General features: G+C 34.4%; 1 long non-coding RNA gene across 1 annotated transcript; it reads right to left on the bottom strand.

Annotated features, from left to right (window-relative positions):
• Window positions 1-14,351: 14,351 nt before the first annotated feature.
• Window positions 14,352-14,940, bottom strand: LOC149479316 (uncharacterized). Its single transcript, XR_016317213.1, has 2 exons — window positions 14,841-14,940; window positions 14,352-14,752 (listed from the first exon to the last, which is right to left on the bottom strand). It is a non-coding gene; the product is annotated as an uncharacterized LOC149479316 (long non-coding RNA).
• Between the last annotated feature and the right edge of the window lie 4,089 nt (window positions 14,941-19,029).

Genomic DNA, 19,029 nt, shown 5'->3' with positions numbered 1-19,029 from the left:
AAAACTGATTCCGTGAATTGGTCCTATTTGGGACCAATGCAATCAGTCAGATTGTCACCGGTCCCAGTGAGCGCATGTGCCTATAGGTACATTAAAGTTGTCGAAAATGCCTTCCTATGTGTTCAGAAAGTGCACGTATTCGTGCAAAAAAATAAAGAAAGATAAAGGAATATCATATCACAGCAAAATATATTAAATTATAACAGTTTAAGAGTAAAAATAACAATTTACAATTCTTTATTAATGACACTTGCTTGACACGTGTATTGAAATAATGAAAGGGATAAAACATTGCTTCAATCACTAGTGTGACAAAGCTAGCGTACACTGTGTTCAAAGATTATCATACGATTATTGAAAATAGAACGGTTATTTTATTAATTTCGATTTGGGTAAATACTTGATTAATTTTATATTTAAATCCACACAGTGCATATAATTAACAAATATATCTATTTATTATATACAATGAAATCGTGATGGCAAAAATGTTTGCAAAAATGATGTTGAATATACGTATACATTGAAGAAAAGATTATCGCTACTGACGAAAAAGGCTATTTGCTTTTCTGTAAATAGCTATTGAACATAAATTTTATTTGTGTTTTAGATAAAAAAGGCTTATACTTCAACCTTTCTTTTATTTCATCCTTTTTATTCATCTAGGCACCACTATTATTATAATTATCCTACAAGTTGGAATGATGACCTTGTACGGGTTTCGGGAACTGCCTTGAAACGAATAGCGTAAGATCGGTCCTTATGGAGTTCTATAAGGAGGACTATATGCAGTATGCTCAGCAGTGGGTGATTATCGGGTGAAATGATGATGACTTAAACGAACACCACAGCTAGTAATAAATACTTAATACACTTATATCTCCAAAAAAGTTTTTTATTTTTTTTTTTCATTTTAATACGACATCATAATAATCATAAAATAGTAAATGAAATTGTCACATTTATTTACTTGTGCAGGAAACCTAACATCTATAACATTGAACCTTCTGTGTCGTTTATCTATGCCAATTACCATGGCAACCACAGACATGTATCAAGATAGACTAAGCGAGTGTATGTACTTCCCGTGTCCAAACTAAGATTATGAAACTTACTTGACGCTGGCCTACACTCAGTCCGCGCTTGCAGTTCGCCAAGGAAAGACGTGAAGCTGAATAAAGTAAAATGCCGAATTACGCCGTTATAAACTGTAGAAACTCCACAGCTGTGAGTGGCCGAGTTAGCAGAGATGTTTCCTTCCACCGGTAAGTAATTTTCTAATCAGAATATGCACTATTTATTTTAAAATCAAATAAAGAATATCTGTGGAAAACGATCGTGACAAACACGGATACCAAATCATACGAAATGATTCGGAATACATTGCGGCTTTTACTTGACACGGTAAAGATCGAGTCGTATGATAACAAGCAATGAATAGCGTCTTCTCATTTTTCTGTTCTCATTTTTCTGTCCAATTTTGTGGTTAGTGATGTTCATTTGATGCAACAGTTCTCGATTCTAATCGATTTTATAATCGAACAGAAAAATGATAATTTGAAGGAGCAATTTTTCAGAAAAAAAGGCATAGATTTTTTTTGTCATTTAATACGACTTGACCTAGAACTTTTAAGTATTTTAATACAAAGGTACTAAAAATAAATATTATGACATGGACGCCATTAGTTAAAGTGTCATCTTGGGAGTTTTTTAAGAAAACTCCTTATTGCTTAGACTATGTTTGTTTTTTCAGTTTTCCAAGTAACCCGAACATAAAAGAAAAATGGATTGATGCAACGGGACATAAAGATTGATTCATTGACAGTTTCATTACTTTCTTTCGATGGCCTTTCTAGTACGTAGTACACGGTAACTCAATGGGCATATGTAAGAAAAAGCTAAAACACATTAGTTTACTTGTTAGAATATTAAAAGGTTTATAAATTTATTTTATCATTCCTCTGTCTATGGTAATTATCATTTTTCTGTCTTGAATCGATTTAGTAATCGATTACGATTCATTTATTTAATTACCTCTTAGACATAGATCTAGTTTGATCTGATTTCTTTCGATTTACTTCGATGGGATAGGACGATACTAGAATCGCCGCGCGAGTGGCGTCCTAATCGATTTAGCGTAAAATGAAATTACCATCACTAAAATGCACTCGTGACGTCATAACGCGTCAAGGTCAGTACAAAAAATATGACACGCTTGGTTTTCATACAGATCGCGGTACTTGCGTAGTCTATCTATGTCTGTGATGGCAACTATTTGTTTATTTATATTTAATTGGTGAATTCTTATGACTTTTGCTTACACCTGCGCGGAAGTGACAAACTATCTTTGTCTTTTTTATTTATATCATTTTATTAGAGCCATCTCTCTTATACAGTCTGTCAATGTAATAAATTAAGTTAAATGAAAATTGTATTTGTGTGTGCCTGACACTGCATATGAAGCATTTTTTTTGGATATATTGTGAGTATATAACGTATCTATACATAAAATATCATTGGCTGCCGCTCGCTCGAAGGCATTCACATTTCATTGTTCTGTCATTTTGGCGTATATTTTGCTTGTCAGTCATAGAGTAAAATAGAGGCCAGTCTGTCTGTAAGGAGGCTAGTCGCGCCAACAATTTATATATGTATAACAGATTTAAATTATAATATATTGTTTTATTAGATTTTCGTACTTCAAGACATGTCCAATCATGTGTTTTTCATTACGTCGACCATTTTACAAGTAATAATGTTGTTCAGTTTCATGGGCTAAACACACCCTTACCCACCCTATACCCCCTCCCTTGCCTCATATGGTAGGTACCTATCTACACCTATTAAATTTATAACCACCACCAACCACCAACTGCATAAATAACTTTGTAATCCCATATATTTATATGGGATTACAAAGTTATTGATGCAGTTGGTGTATTTGGAAAACTGGACCGAAATTACAAAATATTTAAGTTTTCCCATGATTAAGACACTAAACTCTATATGTATTCCAAATATGAAGCTTCTAAGTCTGCTAGAAGTGCCTTGGACTTTTGATGATCGGTGAGTCAGTGAGTGACAAAATTTAGAAACTTTAACAAGTTGTCATTCTTAAACTACTGGTTCAAATTGACTGAAATTTTAAATATTCCGTGTTTATACAATGCCGGATTAGTTACTGAAGATTCAGGTTTCTTGCTTTATCCACAACCGAATTATAGGGGGTCGAAAAAGGCCCGAATTGCTTCGAGAAAAGGATGGTACGGCCGTGCCGCTTTTTTTTTGCTCGACTTGGCGGGGGCACTGCCGTGCCCCCAGATAACCACCACCAACCACCAACTGCATAAATAACTTTGTAATCCCATATATTTATATGGGATTACAAAGTTATTGATGCAGTTGGTGTATTTGGAAAACTGGACCGAAATTACAAAATATTTAAGTTTTCCCATGATTAAGACACTAAACTCTATATGTATTCCAAATATGAAGCTTCTAAGTCTGCTAGAAGTGCCTTGGACTTTTGATGATCGGTGAGTCAGTGAGTGACAAAATTTAGAAACTTTAACAAGTTGTCATTCTTAAACTACTGGTTCAAATTGACTGAAATTTTAAATATTCCGTGTTTATACAATGCCGGATTAGTTACTGAAGATTCAGGTTTCTTGCTTTATCCACAACCGAATTATAGGGGGTCGAAAAAGGCCCGAATTGCTTCGAGAAAAGGATGGTACGGCCGTGCCGCTTTTTTTTTGCTCGACTTGGCGGGGGCACTGCCGTGCCCCCAGATAGGTGTAGATAGGTACCTACCATATGAGGCAAGGGAGGGGGTATAGGGTGGGTAAGGGTGTGTTTAGCCCATGAAACTGAACAACATTATTACTTGTAAAATGGTCGACGTAATGAAAAACACATGATTGGACATGTCTTGAAGTACGAAAATCTAATAAAACAATATATTATAATTTAAATCTGTTATACATATATAAATTGTTGGCGCGACTAGCCTCCTTACAGACAGACTGGCCTCTATTTTACTCTATGACTGACAAGCAAAATATACGCCAAAATGACAGAACAATGAAATGTGAATGCCTTCGAGCGAGCGGCAGCCAATGATATTTTATGTATAGATACGTTATATACTCACAATATATCCAAAAAAAATGCTTCATATGCAGTGTCAGGCACACACAAATACAATTTTCATTTAACTTAATTTATTACATTGACAGACTGTATAAGAGAGATGGCTCTAATAAAATGATATAAATAAAAAAGACAAAGATAGTTTGTCACTTCCGCGCAGGTGTAAGCAAAAGTCATAAGAATTCACCAATTAAATATAAATAAACAAATAGTTGCCATCACAGACATAGATAGACTACGCAAGTACCGCGATCTGTATGAAAACCAAGCGTGTCATATTTTTTGTACTGACCTTGACGCGTTATGACGTCACGAGTGCATTTTAGTGATGGTAATTTCATTTTACGCTAAATCGATTAGGACGCCACTCGCGCGGCGATTCTAGTATCGTCCTATCCCATCGAAGTAAATCGAAAGAAATCAGATCAAACTAGATCTATGTCTAAGAGGTAATTAAATAAATGAATCGTAATCGATTACTAAATCGATTCAAGACAGAAAAATGATAATTACCATAGACAGAGGAATGATAAAATAAATTTATAAACCTTTTAATATTCTAACAAGTAAACTAATGTGTTTTAGCTTTTTCTTACATATGCCCATTGAGTTACCGTGTACTACGTACTAGAAAGGCCATCGAAAGAAAGTAATGAAACTGTCAATGAATCAATCTTTATGTCCCGTTGCATCAATCCATTTTTCTTTTATGTTCGGGTTACTTGGAAAACTGAAAAAACAAACATAGTCTAAGCAATAAGGAGTTTTCTTAAAAAACTCCCAAGATGACACTTTAACTAATGGCGTCCATGTCATAATATTTATTTTTAGTACCTTTGTATTAAAATACTTAAAAGTTCTAGGTCAAGTCGTATTAAATGACAAAAAAAATCTATGCCTTTTTTTCTGAAAAATTGCTCCTTCAAATTATCATTTTTCTGTTCGATTATAAAATCGATTAGAATCGAGAACTGTTGCATCAAATGAACATCACTAACCACAAAATTGGACAGAAAAATGAGAACAGAAAAATGAGAAGACGCTATTCATTGCTTGTTATCATACGACTCGATCTTTACCGTGTCAAGTAAAAGCCGCAATGTATTCCGAATCATTTCGTATGATTTGGTATCCGTGTTTGTCACGATCGTTTTCCACAGATATTCTTTATTTGATTTTAAAATAAATAGTGCATATTCTGATTAGAAAATTACTTACCGGTGGAAGGAAACATCTCTGCTAACTCGGCCACTCACAGCTGTGGAGTTTCTACAGTTTATAACGGCGTAATTCGGCATTTTACTTTATTCAGCTTCACGTCTTTCCTTGGCGAACTGCAAGCGCGGACTGAGTGTAGGCCAGCGTCAAGTAAGTTTCATAATCTTAGTTTGGACACGGGAAGTACATACACTCGCTTAGTCTATCTTGATACATGTCTGTGGTTGCCATGGTAATTGGCATAGATAAACGACACAGAAGGTTCAATGTTATAGATGTTAGGTTTCCTGCACAAGTAAATAAATGTGACAATTTCATTTACTATTTTATGATTATCATGATGTCGTATTAAAATGAAAAAAAAAATAAAAAACTTTTTTGGAGATATAAGTGTATTAAGTATTTATTACTAGCTGTGGTGTTCGTTTAAGTCATCATCATTTCACCCGATAATCACCCACTGCTGAGCATACTGCATATAGTCCTCCTTATAGAACTCCATAAGGACCGATCTTACGCTATTCGTTTCAAGGCAGTTCCCGAAACCCGTACAAGGTCATCATTCCAACTTGTAGGATAATTATAATAATAGTGGTGCCTAGATGAATAAAAAGGATGAAATAAAAGAAAGGTTGAAGTATAAGCCTTTTTTATCTAAAACACAAATAAAATTTATGTTCAATAGCTATTTACAGAAAAGCAAATAGCCTTTTTCGTCAGTAGCGATAATCTTTTCTTCAATGTATACGTATATTCAACATCATTTTTGCAAACATTTTTGCCATCACGATTTCATTGTATATAATAAATAGATATATTTGTTAATTATATGCACTGTGTGGATTTAAATATAAAATTAATCAAGTATTTACCCAAATCGAAATTAATAAAATAACCGTTCTATTTTCAATAATCGTATGATAATCTTTGAACACAGTGTACGCTAGCTTTGTCACACTAGTGATTGAAGCAATGTTTTATCCCTTTCATTATTTCAATACACGTGTCAAGCAAGTGTCATTAATAAAGAATTGTAAATTGTTATTTTTACTCTTAAACTGTTATAATTTAATATATTTTGCTGTGATATGATATTCCTTTATCTTTCTTTATTTTTTTGCACGAATACGTGCACTTTCTGAACACATAGGAAGGCATTTTCGACAACTTTAATGTACCTATAGGCACATGCGCTCACTGGGACCGGTGACAATCTGACTGATTGCATTGGTCCCAAATAGGACCAATTCACGGAATCAGTTTTGGTGCGTTGATGACGTATCTACCTCTTGTTTCTATATATGTATAATATCATTGGCGGCAGCCGCACGCATACGTGCGAGCGCCCTCATGCTGTTCGGATGTGCCTCGAAACCTAACCTATAAGTTTGCGATTTTCATTTATAATTTCGATTGATAAATTACATTTACGACTAAAAGGCTTGCTCATTAGTTTACTGATATTATTTGCTTACGATTGGGATGTTGTTTGGTTAATTTTAAGGAACTTACATAAATACCTTAGTCTTCAAATATAATTACTTAATAGTGTCGGTCGAAATAACGAGACCAAAGTTACGTTTAAGTATTCGTACATCTTGCATATCTACCAGTACTAGTAGTCGCAATGGATTCGGAAATACTGTATGTGAATGACCATACAAAAAGAAGTGAGATCCCATCAAAAACATCCTGTAAAAAACCCAAGTCTCGCAGCTCAGTCTTTCTACCGTCAAAAGTTGTGAGATCCATGTAATACCAAGTCGGTTAATCTATTTAGTGTCTACTTGAAGGACCTTCTGTCTTAAGTTATTACATAAGTTATTATCATGCCAATATTAAAAATATTTAACGTTTTAAACAAATAGATCGACTTGGACATCGCATGAAAACAAAATGAATATTACAATATTATATTAGATTCTTTAGTCTCTCGCGCCTCACGCGATTGAAACTCTCGTTCCTGTTGGTCGCTGGCCCGTCCGCGTCGTGCTGTGTAGTGTGATCATAGAAATCTTGTTATTTAGATTTCTATGAGTGTGATACATACTAATAATCAAATCAAGCGATGTCCAAGTCGATCTATTTGTTTAAAACGTTAAATATTTTTAATATTGGCATGATAATAACTTATGTAATAACTTAAGACAGAAGGTCCTTCAAGTAGACACTAAATAGATTAACCGACTTGGTATTACATGGATCTCACAACTTTTGACGGTAGAAAGACTGAGCTGCGAGACTTGGGTTTTTTACAGGATGTTTTTGATGGGATTAAATTTATAACCACCACCAACCACCAACTGCATAAATAACTTTGTAATCCCATATATTTATATGGGATTACAAAGTTATTGATGCAGTTGGTGTATTTGGAAAACTGGACCGAAATTACAAAATATTTAAGTTTTCCCATGATTAAGACACTAAACTCTATATGTATTCCAAATATGAAGCTTCTAAGTCTGCTAGAAGTGCCTTGGACTTTTGATGATCGGTGAGTCAGTGAGTGACAAAATTTAGAAACTTTAACAAGTTGTCATTCTTAAACTACTGGTTCAAATTGACTGAAATTTTAAATATTCCGTGTTTATACAATGCCGGATTAGTTACTGAAGATTCAGGTTTCTTGCTTTATCCACAACCGAATTATAGGGGGTCGAAAAAGGCCCGAATTGCTTCGAGAAAAGGATGGTACGGCCGTGCCGCTTTTTTTTTGCTCGACTTGGCGGGGGCACTGCCGTGCCCCCAGATAACCACCACCAACCACCAACTGCATAAATAACTTTGTAATCCCATATATTTATATGGGATTACAAAGTTATTGATGCAGTTGGTGTATTTGGAAAACTGGACCGAAATTACAAAATATTTAAGTTTTCCCATGATTAAGACACTAAACTCTATATGTATTCCAAATATGAAGCTTCTAAGTCTGCTAGAAGTGCCTTGGACTTTTGATGATCGGTGAGTCAGTGAGTGACAAAATTTAGAAACTTTAACAAGTTGTCATTCTTAAACTACTGGTTCAAATTGACTGAAATTTTAAATATTCCGTGTTTATACAATGCCGGATTAGTTACTGAAGATTCAGGTTTCTTGCTTTATCCACAACCGAATTATAGGGGGTCGAAAAAGGCCCGAATTGCTTCGAGAAAAGGATGGTACGGCCGTGCCGCTTTTTTTTTGCTCGACTTGGCGGGGGCACTGCCGTGCCCCCAGATAGGTGTAGATAGGTACCTACCATATGAGGCAAGGGAGGGGGTATAGGGTGGGTAAGGGTGTGTTTAGCCCATGAAACTGAACAACATTATTACTTGTAAAATGGTCGACGTAATGAAAAACACATGATTGGACATGTCTTGAAGTACGAAAATCTAATAAAACAATATATTATAATTTAAATCTGTTATACATATATAAATTGTTGGCGCGACTAGCCTCCTTACAGACAGACTGGCCTCTATTTTACTCTATGACTGACAAGCAAAATATACGCCAAAATGACAGAACAATGAAATGTGAATGCCTTCGAGCGAGCGGCAGCCAATGATATTTTATGTATAGATACGTTATATACTCACAATATATCCAAAAAAAATGCTTCATATGCAGTGTCAGGCACACACAAATACAATTTTCATTTAACTTAATTTATTACATTGACAGACTGTATAAGAGAGATGGCTCTAATAAAATGATATAAATAAAAAAGACAAAGATAGTTTGTCACTTCCGCGCAGGTGTAAGCAAAAGTCATAAGAATTCACCAATTAAATATAAATAAACAAATAGTTGCCATCACAGACATAGATAGACTACGCAAGTACCGCGATCTGTATGAAAACCAAGCGTGTCATATTTTTTGTACTGACCTTGACGCGTTATGACGTCACGAGTGCATTTTAGTGATGGTAATTTCATTTTACGCTAAATCGATTAGGACGCCACTCGCGCGGCGATTCTAGTATCGTCCTATCCCATCGAAGTAAATCGAAAGAAATCAGATCAAACTAGATCTATGTCTAAGAGGTAATTAAATAAATGAATCGTAATCGATTACTAAATCGATTCAAGACAGAAAAATGATAATTACCATAGACAGAGGAATGATAAAATAAATTTATAAACCTTTTAATATTCTAACAAGTAAACTAATGTGTTTTAGCTTTTTCTTACATATGCCCATTGAGTTACCGTGTACTACGTACTAGAAAGGCCATCGAAAGAAAGTAATGAAACTGTCAATGAATCAATCTTTATGTCCCGTTGCATCAATCCATTTTTCTTTTATGTTCGGGTTACTTGGAAAACTGAAAAAACAAACATAGTCTAAGCAATAAGGAGTTTTCTTAAAAAACTCCCAAGATGACACTTTAACTAATGGCGTCCATGTCATAATATTTATTTTTAGTACCTTTGTATTAAAATACTTAAAAGTTCTAGGTCAAGTCGTATTAAATGACAAAAAAAATCTATGCCTTTTTTTCTGAAAAATTGCTCCTTCAAATTATCATTTTTCTGTTCGATTATAAAATCGATTAGAATCGAGAACTGTTGCATCAAATGAACATCACTAACCACAAAATTGGACAGAAAAATGAGAACAGAAAAATGAGAAGACGCTATTCATTGCTTGTTATCATACGACTCGATCTTTACCGTGTCAAGTAAAAGCCGCAATGTATTCCGAATCATTTCGTATGATTTGGTATCCGTGTTTGTCACGATCGTTTTCCACAGATATTCTTTATTTGATTTTAAAATAAATAGTGCATATTCTGATTAGAAAATTACTTACCGGTGGAAGGAAACATCTCTGCTAACTCGGCCACTCACAGCTGTGGAGTTTCTACAGTTTATAACGGCGTAATTCGGCATTTTACTTTATTCAGCTTCACGTCTTTCCTTGGCGAACTGCAAGCGCGGACTGAGTGTAGGCCAGCGTCAAGTAAGTTTCATAATCTTAGTTTGGACACGGGAAGTACATACACTCGCTTAGTCTATCTTGATACATGTCTGTGGTTGCCATGGTAATTGGCATAGATAAACGACACAGAAGGTTCAATGTTATAGATGTTAGGTTTCCTGCACAAGTAAATAAATGTGACAATTTCATTTACTATTTTATGATTATCATGATGTCGTATTAAAATGAAAAAAAAAATAAAAAACTTTTTTGGAGATATAAGTGTATTAAGTATTTATTACTAGCTGTGGTGTTCGTTTAAGTCATCATCATTTCACCCGATAATCACCCACTGCTGAGCATACTGCATATAGTCCTCCTTATAGAACTCCATAAGGACCGATCTTACGCTATTCGTTTCAAGGCAGTTCCCGAAACCCGTACAAGGTCATCATTCCAACTTGTAGGATAATTATAATAATAGTGGTGCCTAGATGAATAAAAAGGATGAAATAAAAGAAAGGTTGAAGTATAAGCCTTTTTTATCTAAAACACAAATAAAATTTATGTTCAATAGCTATTTACAGAAAAGCAAATAGCCTTTTTCGTCAGTAGCGATAATCTTTTCTTCAATGTATACGTATATTCAACATCATTTTTGCAAACATTTTTGCCATCACGATTTCATTGTATATAATAAATAGATATATTTGTTAATTATATGCACTGTGTGGATTTAAATATAAAATTAATCAAGTATTTACCCAAATCGAAATTAATAAAATAACCGTTCTATTTTCAATAATCGTATGATAATCTTTGAACACAGTGTACGCTAGCTTTGTCACACTAGTGATTGAAGCAATGTTTTATCCCTTTCATTATTTCAATACACGTGTCAAGCAAGTGTCATTAATAAAGAATTGTAAATTGTTATTTTTACTCTTAAACTGTTATAATTTAATATATTTTGCTGTGATATGATATTCCTTTATCTTTCTTTATTTTTTTGCACGAATACGTGCACTTTCTGAACACATAGGAAGGCATTTTCGACAACTTTAATGTACCTATAGGCACATGCGCTCACTGGGACCGGTGACAATCTGACTGATTGCATTGGTCCCAAATAGGACCAATTCACGGAATCAGTTTTGGTGCGTTGATGACGTATCTACCTCTTGTTTCTATATATGTATAATATCATTGGCGGCAGCCGCACGCATACGTGCGAGCGCCCTCATGCTGTTCGGATGTGCCTCGAAACCTAACCTATAAGTTTGCGATTTTCATTTATAATTTCGATTGATAAATTACATTTACGACTAAAAGGCTTGCTCATTAGTTTACTGATATTATTTGCTTACGATTGGGATGTTGTTTGGTTAATTTTAAGGAACTTACATAAATACCTTAGTCTTCAAATATAATTACTTAATAGTGTCGGTCGAAATAACGAGACCAAAGTTACGTTTAAGTATTCGTACATCTTGCATATCTACCAGTACTAGTAGTCGCAATGGATTCGGAAATACTGTATGTGAATGACCATACAAAAAGAAGTGAGATCCCATCAAAAACATCCTGTAAAAAACCCAAGTCTCGCAGCTCAGTCTTTCTACCGTCAAAAGTTGTGAGATCCATGTAATACCAAGTCGGTTAATCTATTTAGTGTCTACTTGAAGGACCTTCTGTCTTAAGTTATTACATAAGTTATTATCATGCCAATATTAAAAATATTTAACGTTTTAAACAAATAGATCGACTTGGACATCGCATGAAAACAAAATGAATATTACAATATTATATTAGATTCTTTAGTCTCTCGCGCCTCACGCGATTGAAACTCTCGTTCCTGTTGGTCGCTGGCCCGTCCGCGTCGTGCTGTGTAGTGTGATCATAGAAATCTTGTTATTTAGATTTCTATGAGTGTGATACATACTAATAATCAAATCAAGCGATGTCCAAGTCGATCTATTTGTTTAAAACGTTAAATATTTTTAATATTGGCATGATAATAACTTATGTAATAACTTAAGACAGAAGGTCCTTCAAGTAGACACTAAATAGATTAACCGACTTGGTATTACATGGATCTCACAACTTTTGACGGTAGAAAGACTGAGCTGCGAGACTTGGGTTTTTTACAGGATGTTTTTGATGGGATTAAATTTATAACCACCACCAACCACCAACTGCATAAATAACTTTGTAATCCCATATATTTATATGGGATTACAAAGTTATTGATGCAGTTGGTGTATTTGGAAAACTGGACCGAAATTACAAAATATTTAAGTTTTCCCATGATTAAGACACTAAACTCTATATGTATTCCAAATATGAAGCTTCTAAGTCTGCTAGAAGTGCCTTGGACTTTTGATGATCGGTGAGTCAGTGAGTGACAAAATTTAGAAACTTTAACAAGTTGTCATTCTTAAACTACTGGTTCAAATTGACTGAAATTTTAAATATTCCGTGTTTATACAATGCCGGATTAGTTACTGAAGATTCAGGTTTCTTGCTTTATCCACAACCGAATTATAGGGGGTCGAAAAAGGCCCGAATTGCTTCGAGAAAAGGATGGTACGGCCGTGCCGCTTTTTTTTTGCTCGACTTGGCGGGGGCACTGCCGTGCCCCCAGATAACCACCACCAACCACCAACTGCATAAATAACTTTGTAATCCCATATATTTATATGGGATTACAAAGTTATTGATGCAGTTGGTGTATTTGGAAAACTGGACCGAAATTACAAAATATTTAAGTTTTCCCATGATTAAGACACTAAACTCTATATGTATTCCAAATATGAAGCTTCTAAGTCTGCTAGAAGTGCCTTGGACTTTTGATGATCGGTGAGTCAGTGAGTGACAAAATTTAGAAACTTTAACAAGTTGTCATTCTTAAACTACTGGTTCAAATTGACTGAAATTTTAAATATTCCGTGTTTATACAATGCCGGATTAGTTACTGAAGATTCAGGTTTCTTGCTTTATCCACAACCGAATTATAGGGGGTCGAAAAAGGCCCGAATTGCTTCGAGAAAAGGATGGTACGGCCGTGCCGCTTTTTTTTTGCTCGACTTGGCGGGGGCACTGCCGTGCCCCCAGATAACAACCTACCTCTTGAATAATCAGTAAATATCAAGATAATTATCATAATATTTATTGACGTGTAGCGTTCGCCTTTGCCCTGATTCTGATATCAATCTGACAAAATAATTAAAATGTTAGATTTAGGTCAAACAAATGACGACTCATATTCCTGCACAAATTATCCATTGCGGAGTAAATATGAGTGTACGCAGATCGCCAACACGTTTAACCAGCAGTGGTGCAGTGGGTACTGCCGGTGGATCGCATCGCTATCTATCGAAGCTAAGTTCGTTTTCTACGAGTTCTACGCCAACTGATACTCAAATTACTTACAGAAAACGGAAACAACCGCTAGAACAAGATTGCAGATGGAGTGATAATATGAAGGATATTCGGTCAGAGTTGAGCCGTATTAGTACATTACTTGAAAAATATGTATGCTCAAATGAACAAATAGTAAACAAAATTCATGAAAACATTTCTGAGGTAAAAACACAAATTACCGAAATTAAATCGTCCAACGAACAATCCTTGAATTTAATTCGCCAAAATACGAATCAAATCAATGAAATTAAGTCATCAGCATGTATGATAATTACTGAACAAAACATATTGAAGAGTACTATTTCTCAATTAGAATCCCAGATCAACCAGGGTGAGAGTAAAATAAAATCACTGGAATTAAATCTTCAATCAATAAATCAGTCAGCCAATCCATCGGGTTTTACGTCTAAAAATCAACTTCATATAAATGAACACTTAATCAAGGAACTACGGGACAGAAAGAGCCGCGAAAAAAATGTAATTTTTGCTGGTTTCTCAGAATCGACATCTTATAACTCAGAGGAGAGGATATCTAAATACAACTCAAACTCAAAAAATTCAAAGCTCATAACAAAATTATTCCACCACACGCTCCACTTAAAATTAACGGTGTTGTATTAGAACATAAAACCCACGAGAAATACCTAGGTTTGCGAATCGACAGCTCTCTAAAATGGAATTATCACATCGACCACCTAAAAAATAAATTATCAGCACATCTTAGATATCTGCGTAATATCACTTTTGCATTCCTCATAAATTACGACACACCATCTACAACACGTTAGTAAAGCCGCACCTAATGTATTTAATAGAAGTATGGGGGAGTGCTTACAAAGATAAATTAGCGCCACTCCAAATTTTACAAAATAAAATCATTAAAACTATCTTTAACTATCCTTTTTTAACTTCTACAAATAAAATCTACGACGACACTAAAATAATGAATTTAAAACAATTATACTTTTATAAAACGTGTATGTTCATCCGCAAAGCGCTACATAAAAACATAAATACAATTAATATTATATTCTCAACATCAAATCGCCACTATCCTAATAGACGAGCTAGCTATCTTGCCCTCCCGAAGATCCGAACAAATTATGGAAGGCGAACGGCAACATACGTGCTCCCTCACGTTTCTTTAACGGATTGCCAAGCAAATTGAAAATTGTAAACTCATTCATTGTATTAAAAAAACAATTAGACCAATGGCTGAGCTCGGTGGGCTCTGATTGGCTCATTTGAATCGGATCAACAAGAGCTAAAACGCAAAAAAGGTGGATTTGTATAAAAAGCACGTAATTATTATTATTACTGATGGTGACACTTGTGGCTCCGTTCGGATCCACATACGGACGGTGGTGTGGCAATGGATCAACAAATACCAACCGGATCAACAAGTGAAAACGGATCAAATAATTACTAACTATATGGCACGTTTGATCAACATAGTGCCCATGGAGATATCTATATATATATATATATATATATATATATATATTTTAATTCACGCAAAATAACATCAAGTACTGAATATGAACAAAATTAAATTTAATCTCCAACCGTTGATTAATAAGCAAACATAATTTCCAATAGATTTATTCCTGAATCCATAAGCAATAAAAATATAACAATACAAGCTACAGTAAGTGAGACATATTGCGTAGCCAGCAAACTAGACTACGTGTGGGGACTGTTTAATGAATAACATAGATGTGGGGATACTAGAAGAGTCTAAGTAAATTTTACAACAAAAAAATAAAAAAAAGACGTGTGGCACTCGGGGACTGCCGCGGTAAAGCTATTGCATAGCATGCCTTTAAGCCACACCTCCGTGTCCGTCGGAGTGGGGAGCGTGAGGTTTTTCGTTACGCAATTTCTGGATTCGGTCCCCGCGCTCAAGGCCCGCGATAGAAGCTATGCAATAGCTTAAAAGAAGTTACTCATTCCTTTTAACCTAACGCGTTTTGTTTATATGAAGAAGAACATCGTGAATGCATCATAATAATATGGGTTCCTTATAATCAGCAATGAAATGGAAACTGTTTTGTTTTTACCTAAAGAAAGTCTTTGAAAGATGCTCTGTCTGTTTCGAGGGAAAGACATCCTTCTATAATAGTCGAAACTAAAGCATAGTGCAAAGGTAAAATATTCTATGGATAACACTAACAGTGCAGGAACCCCGGATTTTCTTATTGAATACACTATAGTCTCTACATATTATAATAGCCTAAAAATAAATAAGAAGTTAAACGATCTTTGTTCTTAACTCTTTCAAATCTAATAAGCTGTTATGAAATGAATTGATAGAGATTTCTTTGTGTGATAGTGTGCCTATTGTCTGGTAAGAAAACATTTATGAATCAATGTCAGTGCAGTTATATAGCCATGAATATATTATAAATATTTTTCAGATAATACCACTTCCATTACTTTATATCAACGTTAAAACTCAAGTCGATAATAATTTGATTTGTTCTCCGTATAGTTTTTCTATTGCCGATGTGGTCTTCGAAGAAATTATCCGATACGAAATAAAATTATGTCAACTCACTTCGACATACAAGTCTTATATTTTATATTTTAGTTTTGTTTTAAAATTGTTATCCTCAGAATCATGGTTCTACATACAAAAAAATAGCACTGAATGCTTTATAAAAATTTGCTTGTTTTAATAAAAGCAGGCGTAATGATATTATGTACGTTAATATTTATTATTTAAATAAAAATTTTGTTTCTTGGAACGCACTGATCTCAGTAACGACTGGACCGTTTTCAAAAATTTTCACAGTTGAATATTATGTAAGTGTTCTCTGAGTGCTAAAGACTTTAGGACTACGGACGAAGCCGGGCAGAACTCTACCCACCTTATTTCTATTATTATTTAGTCAATAGAAATAGAATTTTAAAGATTTCTTACACCATACATAATAAATATATTTCCTTTCCTACGAGGTCGCCTGGAAGCGATTGTTGTTCAGCTTTAAGGCCGCCTCATGTACTAATGTTGCCTTTTTGTCATATTGTTCATTTTCGGCGTTATCATATTATCTACTTTGTACAATAAAGTTTTATAAATAAAAAAGACGTGTGGCACTCGGGGACTGCCGCGGTAAAGCTATAGCATAGCATGCCTTCACGCCACACCTCCGTGTCCGTCGGAGTGGGGAGCGTGAGGTTTTTTGTTACGGAATTGCTCGATTCGGTCCCCGTGCTCAAGGCCCGCGATAGAAGCTATGCAATAGCTTGATAAATAAAATACATATAGGTACTTATCAATACCATTTGGGAACTAAAGCTAATTACATCTAGTTTTAGAATATTCTAGAATTCACACACTTCCTGTACTTCCTAAGTGCTAATGTAAGATATTTAGCACCTTAAAAGCGAGTTGCGGGTTATAAAATCTTTCAAGTTGAATTTAATGCACTTTGTTGGGAACTTTATACACCGGGAACGTCAGGTAATAAAGCAAAATGATGATATGAAGCTCTTATGATAACGGAGTTTGTGTACGAAGAATCTTCAAACTACATCTGTGTGAGAAAATATAAATGTAAAGCATGCAAAGATGAAAGTATAAATAAGTTTGTCTGGAAGAAATCGCTCTAAAGCGATAAGACCGCCGTTTGTACTTAATTTAAGCTATATTTAAGTGTCTGTATTTCTTTTTTATTCTCTTTAAGTGCAATAAAGAATTAATAAATAAATAAATAAATATGTTTTGTGTCTTATTAAATAGCAAGCACATGAGCAAAAATGCGTATCATATCATATTATTACGTTAGTAATAAATAATAATAATTATTAGCCCTTTTTTGTTTTTCTCTGTCTGTGAATTTCCCGTATCTACAAAACGTCCGGGTCCATGTTAGGAAATGCGATTTTCAATATAATATTGCTTTTATGCCATCAAATTCAAAAAGCAGCGATTCTGAATCTCAATAAAAAATAATAAGAAAGCATAAAATGTGCCTTTGAATGGCCTATGACGATGAATTAACACGAACGAAGCCGCAGCAGAAAGCTAGTAGTTTAACATGTAACGCAATATAAATGAGTCAACTGTCAGGACTATAAAACAATGGACAAAATCTCTACAAATTAACTGAATCGAGAAATCGGATGATTTCAAAACAAAGAGTTTTGTAATTGAATTCTGTTCAAATGTTTTGCACTGTGTGGCTTTAGTTTTAGTCAAATAATTTAACTTTTTATAATGTTTTATTTGAACACTTGTTTATATATTTAAAAGCACCGGCCATTATTAATAATGCCCAGATTCGAAGGGCAAAGTGCATACACAATGTATTTTATTTTAGAGAGTTATTTAATTGAGAATGAGTTATTTAAGACCCAGAACAAGATGGCGGAACGAGCTTGATTCCCATTTACCAAATTGAAGCAAAATTGCTCAAAATAGGGAGAAATGGATTGAGGGAAGAGAGGCCTTTGCTCAGCAGTGGGACAGCCACGGCTCATAATAAATATAAATATTATATTTAATTCTTCATATTATTATTTTCTACTATAGTACGTGAATTTTCTGATCATCCGTTAAATATAGAGTGTGTTCTATCATAAATTATATTTGTAAAAATTTCATCCACATCGTTCCAGCATTCGTTCCTTAATATTAGTAAAAACTAACAAACATCCAAACATTAAATCACAAATTATCTTCATAACCAATACATAAAATAGTACCTATTACTATCGACAGAAAATGTATTTTCTAACTAGATTTCCGCCCGCGGCTTCGCCCACGTTTGCAAAGGAAAACCCGCATAGTTCCCGTTCCCGTGGGATTTCCGGGATAAAAACTATCCTATGTGTTAATCCAAGTTACCCTCTATATGTGTGCTAAATTTCATTGTAATCGGTTCAGTAGTTTTTACGTGAAAGAGTAACAAACATCCATACATCCATACGTTCATACATCCATACAAACTTTCGCCTTTATAATAGATATTAGATATCTAACCACCATGTAAATTGTACACAATGTTGCGGGCAACAGCTAGTCAATAAGTTCCTGAGCATACTGTAATAAGTCCGGTTAGGGTTACCGGTTTAATCCAGCTTAAACACTTAATAAAGAGCACCCCGCACAAAGAGTTTTAGATCCGTGTAGATATTTATTATACTAGATACGACATATCAATTATTAATAATGGAATATTCAATATTAAATATTTACAAAAAATATTGAACGTGATGATATTTGAGTTACTCCATACAAAAACAGTTTTATCCAGTATAGTATGCTAAACTAAAAGCTTTACTAGGCCGCTTATATACTTTATATACTTTTACGCCCAAAT

This window comes from Colias philodice, chromosome 20, assembly GCF_061535455.1.
Source record: "Colias philodice isolate Cphi_HAF_F1 chromosome 20, ilColPhil1 Martin Lab GWU primary, whole genome shotgun sequence".
NCBI classification, from domain to species: domain Eukaryota; kingdom Metazoa; phylum Arthropoda; class Insecta; order Lepidoptera; family Pieridae; genus Colias; species Colias philodice.
Note: the sequence above shows the minus strand (reverse complement) of the source record. Positions and strands in the feature narration are given on the sequence as shown.